Below are 7,355 nucleotides of genomic sequence, written 5' to 3'. Positions count from 1 at the left end.
TGTCTGTGGCCACCCCTTACGGGATTAAGGCGTCTGACAATAGATAGATAGTATGAAGGGTATAATTTGTTTGTCTCTCAGGCATATCCAGCGGGTCTTTTAATTTGTCTCAAGTCATGTTTGAAATATCCTGATGTGCCACACAGAAAAAAGCGGCCTTGTGCCCCAGTGCGATGGTGGCGGGAGTGCTGGATGCTATATATACCCGCCAAGCCTCTCCCAACGACACTGCTTCCTTCCCTTCCCTTCCACACGCTCCTAAGGACACATACCCTCACTGGCACAATGGTAAGTAAGGATTAGTAAGTATCAACCACACGAGCTGTCCTATAACCCACCAAACCAACCTCAACCCTACCATTCCTTCCTCTCCTACCATTCTGCAAACGCCTAAAGAACCATACAACCATTAGGTACCACGATTAGTTAGGTCTCTGGTTCCTTATGCTAAACTACACCACACTTGCTGAATGCTATGTAACTCAGCAGCCCTTAGAAACTACCACTGCTGACTTCCCTGCCTTTCAGTACACACCTACAGCTTAATACACCACATCCCAATCCACTGCTACACTTCGCTACACCACCACTACACTACACTCCTCGACCATCACTACTGCCTTTTCTACCCCTTTGGACACTGACAAAACCATGCACACCTTCTAGACAATATGATTGGTAAGGTAACGCCACAATTTCTCACGTAACACTATGTTATACCATGTTTCCACCACAGTGCATAGAAACGCTGGTATGCTGGTGTGACAGGTTCTTGCATCACACCACACCACACCACACCACACAAGCGCTCGACTCCACACCACACCACAACACCACCCTACATCACACCACACAGGCACTCCACCACACCCCACTCCACTAAAATCCTCAGGGACATTGGCGAGCTGGTATTAAAAGTCTTTCACACCACACCACACAAGCGCTCGACCCCACACCACACCACAACACCACCCTACATCGCACCACACAAGCACTCCACCCCACCCCACCACACCAAAATCCTCAGGGACATTGGTAAGCTGGTATTAAAACTCTCCCACAGCACACTAAGCTTATTTTCACAAGCATGTCGTCCCCATTCCAATTTTCAGTCAAGGATAAATTTTGCTAGACTCCTCCCTCTGCTGGCTAATATGTCCATGCTTAGGGAGGCTGTGTGTGTTTCTCAGTAATACGTCACTTCTTCCACGTCTCTTTCTACCGGCTAATATTTTTAATCTGAGAGAGGCTTGGTATGTTTCTCTGCCCACACATGATCTTGACATGATGCTTCAGAGGTAGACGTAGATGGGAAAAAAACAAAACAAAGTAGTATAGCTAATTCATATTCAACTGGAGCTGTTCATAGTTTTTTCTTTACGTTCATCTTACCACAGAAAATAATGAAGCTGTTTTTATAATCTTATCTCCTTGCAATAACAGAGAGCAGTCCGTGTGTGTGTGTGTGTGTGTGTGTGTGTGTGTGTGTGTGTGTGTGTGTGTGTGTGTGTGTGTGTGTGTGTGTGTGTGTGTGTGTGTGTGTGTGTGTGCCGTGGTGTCGTTGGTGCTAATAAACAGGCTGTTGGGTGCGCCATATAGGTGGGGTCATCCCTGTGTCACTTACAGGTTTAATAAACACTGTATAGCCGGAGTCTCGTGTGGTCGATAGGAGCTGCTATAATTCTTCTTGTGCCCCCACAGAAGGCGCTGCGTGTGTGCCTGCTTGCCGTTGCCCTGGTGGCCTTGCTGGTGGTAAACAGCGTGTCGGGGGAGCCTTATGGCTGGGGTCGGCGCTTCGTCACCTACAGGAGGCCCAACGTGTACCTCCAGGGCAGGTTCAGGCCTCACCACGGCGGCGGCCGCTTCTTCCACAGCAACGAGTTTGGCGGATTTAACAGCTTCGAGCACTTCTACGGCTGAGCAACAACCCAGGGTGATGCTGTGGCTGGCTGTGTTGTTAGATAATAAACTATAACCACTTTCTCGATAATATTACGTCGCCTCTTCCTGTCATTATAGAAACACAGATAATTAAGCCACGTCCACAGCTATGATTTAGGCGGTGTTAACAGCTTCGAGCACTTCTATGGCTGACCAACAACACAGGGTCAGGCTGTGGTTGACTGACTAAGATAATAAACTGTAATCACTTCTCAGTAATATTTATTCCAACCTTCCATATGCCTCTCCCTGCCATAAAATTGACAGATAGATGAAGGGGGAGGCCTGGGTTGAGATCGAGGGATGGAGTGGAGTGGTATATGAGAGAAGGGGGCAGGAGTTGGGAGCAGGGCAGTGAAATGGCAGGGGACAGGGCGACATGGAGGCGATTTGTTTGTGGCCGACCCATACGGGATTAAGGAGTCTGGTAATAGATAGACAGACTTCCACATCCATGAGTTTGGTGGAGGACTGAACAGTTTCGGGGAGTACGGCTAAAGAACAGGTGAAAAAGTGCTACACCTTGAGAAGCTATACCAGGTGAGGGGATCTGAAGCTGGGCCGAAATTGTTGTATCTCCTCAACTATAAAAGTCTCACAGAATGCATACCTCCTCCGAAGCCAATACAGTTTATGATTTATCACTGTAATTCCCCTTTCTTACTAAACGAACATCTTCCTGGTCTCATGTAGTTAATCTACGGCCCTACTCTGTCCTGTTGCACAATTTTGGAGAGTGCATACCTCCGTCATCTCCAAAGGCATATATAAAATTTCCTTTTCCGGGTCCACCTCTAAATCTAATCAACTCTTCCTTGTCCCATTGCCCACCTGTCCACCAGAATTCACCGAAATTCTGGGACAATTTTTTGAGATACCTTGGACACAAACAGAAAGACAAAGGTGAATGCATAATCTGTACCTTCCTTTGCTGAGATAATTTACTTCATCCTTGCCTGACCCTCAACCCATCCACCAAGTTAATTCTAAATCAGATCAAACTGAGTTGTAATGTTCATCCCCTAGCAGCCGTGGCTCAGTGGGTTAGAGCGCTCCGCTCTGACCGGAGGGTCGGAGGATTGAATCCACCCAAGGGTCATTGGTAGACATCAGGAAGGGCATCCGGTCATAAAATGCTACACGCTCCAGTCCAAAAGTCCCCTACCCAGGGCCAACGCCTTAGCCCTTCAGGGATACCTGGCGTAAAACCAATTGTTATTATTTACACAGACACACAGACACACACACACACACACACACACACACACACAGCTGCCATACCCCCAGCCAAACTCTAATTCATATGTGTAAGAGAGAGAGAGAGAGAGAGAGAGAGAGAGAGAGAGAGAGAGAGAGAGAGAGAGAGAGAGAGAGAGAGAGAGAGATTAGCTGCACATATTACAGGAAGTGAGTGAGGCGGAGGGAGAATGGGAGAGAGGTAGACCGAGGGGGAGGTGGAGGGATAGAGTGGAGAGGTGTCTGAGAAATGAGGATATGACCTGGAGAAAGGGCAGCCATATAGCGAAGGAGAGGGTGATATGCAAGCGATTTGTTTCTTACGTAGCCTAAATATCGATGTGGCTTTTATGGCAAGAAGATGCATATGGGAGGTTGGAAGTAATATTACCAAGGAAGAGGTTACAGTTTATTATCTAACAACACAGCCAGCCACAGCATGACCCTGGGTTGTTGGTCAGCCATAGAAGTGCTGGAAGCTGTTAACACCGCCTAAATCATTGCTGTGGACGTGGCTTAATTATATGTGTTTCTATAATGACAGGAAGATGCGACGTAATATTACCGAGGAAATGGTTATAGTTTATTATCTAACAACACAGCCAGCCACAGCATCACCCTGGGTTCTTGCTCAGCCATAGAAGTGCTCGAAGCTGTTAAACTCGTTGCTGTGGAAGAAGCGGCCGCCGCCCCGGTGAGGCCGGAACCTGCCCTGGAGGTACACGTTGGGCCGCCTGTAGGTGACGAAGCGCCGACCCCAGCTATAAGGCTCCCCCGACACGCTGTTTACCACCAGCAAGGCCACCAGGGCAACGGCAAGCAGGCACACACGCAGCGCCTTCTGTGGGGGCACAAGAAGAATTATAGCAGCGCCTATCGACAACACGAGACTCCGGCTATACAGTGTTTATTAAACCTGTACGTGACACAGGGATGACCCCACCTATATGGCGCACCCAACAGCCTGTTTATTAGCACCAACGACACCACGGCACACACACACACACACACACACACACACACACACACACACACACACACACACACACACACACACACACACACACACACACACACACACACACACACACACACACTCACACCTGCAAAAAGAAGACAAATTCACTGCATCTCTCTTTACTATCGTCAACGGAAGCACAGCAAAAACACACACACACAGACTGAGTGCTTTCTCTTGGTAAATGAATGTATAGCTATTAAAACACCTTAATTACTGTTTGTTATGAGAAGAACAGAGGAACTTACTACCACAACAGTCAACATCAACACACACAATGCTTTCTATTGTAACAAAAAGTAAGATTAGTTGCACAAGAACACAGCAACATCTGCATCACTTCCCGTTGCAAGAAGATAGGAACATAAGAGAGTGCATACTGTAAGTGTGTGTGAAGAGTGTATGAAAGTTTATGTGTGTACTGAAGGGAAGGATAAGTAGCAGTGGTGATGCTTGGCCAGTGGAATGTAGTGTGGTGTGGTATGGTGTGGTGTGGTAAGGTGCAGTGTGGTGTTGTGTAGTGTAGAGTGGTGTAGTAGTAGTTGTAGTTGTTGTTCCCAAGGCAATCTGGCCGAACAGCCCCGAGTCCCTTAGGAAGGCCATGGCCGAGACCGGGCTTTCCCACAGAGCTCATCAAGAGTGTATGTTGTGTTGTTGGCGTAGGTGACTGTGTGCAACGCAGTCTTCAATGATGTGCTCAATAGTATGGGGTGCTGTGTTACATTCTGGACAGGCAGAGTGGTGTAGTGTGGTGTGGTGTGGTGTGGATGTGGTGTAGTGCAGTGAAATGTAGTGTGGTGTGGTGTGGTGTGGTGTGGTGTGGTGTATTGTAGCTCAGTGGTCGTTACGTCTACCTGTACCTACCATTATCCCAGGCGAGAGTCAGGTGTCCTCAGGTGCGTGCAGGTGAGGGGGAAAGCCAGGAGTGGTGATGGGAGAGGCTTGACTGGCTTATTATATAGATCCACACCCGCGCCCGGCCACAACCATCAATGTGAGGGCAAGGTCACTATTTTTTTGGCGTATGATCAGGGTATTTCAGGCACGACTCTGGGAAATGGAAAGCCCCGTAGCAACTTCGCGAAAAAAAGCAAAATTATTATACGCTTCTGCCTGTGGGACTTTTATTATTATTATTATTATTATTATTATTATTATTATTATTGTTATTATTATTATTATTATTATTATTATTATTATTATTATTATTATTAGGTGAGGTCATACTACTTTGTGGCAAATTTCCACACACACACACACACACACACACACACACACACACGCGCGCACACACACACACACACACACACACACACACACACACGAGGGAGGAAAATTGATGGGAAAAATCAGCTTAAAAAGGAACTCCAGGTAACTGTTAACACCTCCCTGATCACCTTTCCTCTCCCAGTCAGTCTCTCATTTTTTCCCTCTGTGCGTGACTGCCCTCTTACATCCTCGCATTCATTCTCATTACCGGTATCTCTGTCTTTCTCGATAGATAGACAGATAGATAGATAGAGAAAGAAAGAGGGAGAGGGGGAGAGAGAGAGAGAGAGAGAGAGAGAGAGAGAGAGAGAGAGAGAGAGAGAGAGAGAGAGAGAGAGGAACCACGACACAAACAAAATCAACATCGAAAGGATATTCGTCCCTCGACCTCTCCCACCTGTGGCTAATGAAGGGAAGTGGGGTTTACCTGGGGGAAATGCGTCACTATCTATCTATCTATCTGTCTGTCTGTCTGTTTATCTATCTATCTACCTACCCACCCACCTACCTACATGCCTGACTACCTACCTACCTACTTACCTGTCTACCTGTCTATCTATCTATTTACCTGCTACCTACCCACCCACCTACCTACCTGCCTGTGTGTCTACCTACCTACCTACCTGCTTATCTATCTGTCTATCTATATACTTGCTGCCTACCTACCTACCTACCTGCCTGCCTGACTATCAACCTACCTTCTTACCTACCTACCTACCTACCTACCTACCTATCTACTGTCTATCTATCTATCTACCTACTACCTACCTGCCTACTTACCTACCTATCTGTCATTCTATCTGTGTCTATCTATCTATCCATCCGTCTGTCTATCTGTCTCTCCATTTATCTATCTACCTACCTAGCTACCCGTCTATCTATCTATCTATCTGTAGTCAAACACCTTAATTTCGTAAAGGGTCGGCCACAAACAAATCGTCTCCATGTCACCCTGTCCTCTTCCACTCACACCCCCATCCCTCATATGCCTCTCTACTCCATCCCTCCATCTCATCCTTGGTCTCCCTCCTCCTCTCCCCTTCCACCTCTCTCACATACACTCTCCTAGTTAGTCTCTCCATCCACTCACACATCTTTAGTAGGAAGTCGCGGTTGCATGAGCCTAGTTATGAGGTAGGACTGGATCTCCTTGGTTACTAGTCAAATCAGCTCCAAATCTGACTACACTTGGCCATCAACTGAGCAGAAAAGAGTTAGAGATAGGCACTTAAAGGGAAAATATGAGAGTAAATAAAACATCAGTAAAAGAGGATGGTCAGGACAGCCTACGCCCGTCACTGATTAGCTAAGAGACAAGTTTATCCGGATCTACCTGGCCGAGCAGACCCGTCGACCACAGGTAAGTTACTGTTTCTGTGGGGCCGTCCTACAGGTACAATACAGAGCATACACCGTGTAGGGATCCGGCGCCCCCCTTTGTGGTAGACAGCGAATCACTAGGATCGAACCAGGGCCCGTCCCACGGCGAGGTGTAAGGAGTTATGAAGGTTGACTCGACAAACAAGTATGTTAATGCTAGTGGCAGCGCAGATATGGAGTGACAGGATGAGGCAGGCTGGTGAACGGCTGTCAGATTAGGGAGAGAGAGAGAGAGAGAGAGAGAGAGAGAGAGAGAGAGAGAGAGAGAGAGAGAGAGAGAGAGAGAGAGAGAGAGAGAGAGAGAGAGAGAGAGAGAGAGAGAGATGCTATCCACAAATATGTCAGCTATTCCATTCTCACACACACACACACACACACACACACACACACACCGTTACCCCCCCCCTCACCTCTCTAGTTTCCTCATTGCCCCTGTCACGTTCATCATCATCATCATCATCATCACGGACAAAAACCACTGCTCCTGGAATCTCACCAGCAAATCTGTCAC

The 7,355-nt window shown here is 47.4% G+C and overlaps 2 long non-coding RNA genes across 2 annotated transcripts; one reads left to right on the top strand and one right to left on the bottom strand.

Annotated features, from left to right (window-relative positions):
• Positions 1–257: 257 nt before the first annotated feature.
• On the top strand, positions 258–1,981 carry LOC145391382 (uncharacterized). Its single transcript, XR_013895840.1, has 2 exons — positions 258–288; positions 1,702–1,981. It is a non-coding gene; the product is annotated as an uncharacterized LOC145391382 (long non-coding RNA).
• A 1,595-nt stretch (positions 1,982–3,576) lies between these two features.
• Positions 3,577–5,107, bottom strand: LOC145391372 (uncharacterized). Its single transcript, XR_013895839.1, has 2 exons — positions 5,060–5,107; positions 3,577–4,018 (listed from the first exon to the last, which is right to left on the bottom strand). It is a non-coding gene; the product is annotated as an uncharacterized LOC145391372 (long non-coding RNA).
• Between the last annotated feature and the right edge of the window lie 2,248 nt (positions 5,108–7,355).

Source organism: Coenobita brevimanus, chromosome 2, assembly GCF_032717465.1.
Source record: "Coenobita brevimanus isolate Jiangsu-jjx chromosome 2, ASM3271746v2, whole genome shotgun sequence".
NCBI lineage: Eukaryota > Metazoa > Arthropoda > Malacostraca > Decapoda > Coenobitidae > Coenobita > Coenobita brevimanus.
This window is presented reverse-complemented; position numbering and strand designations above follow the sequence as displayed.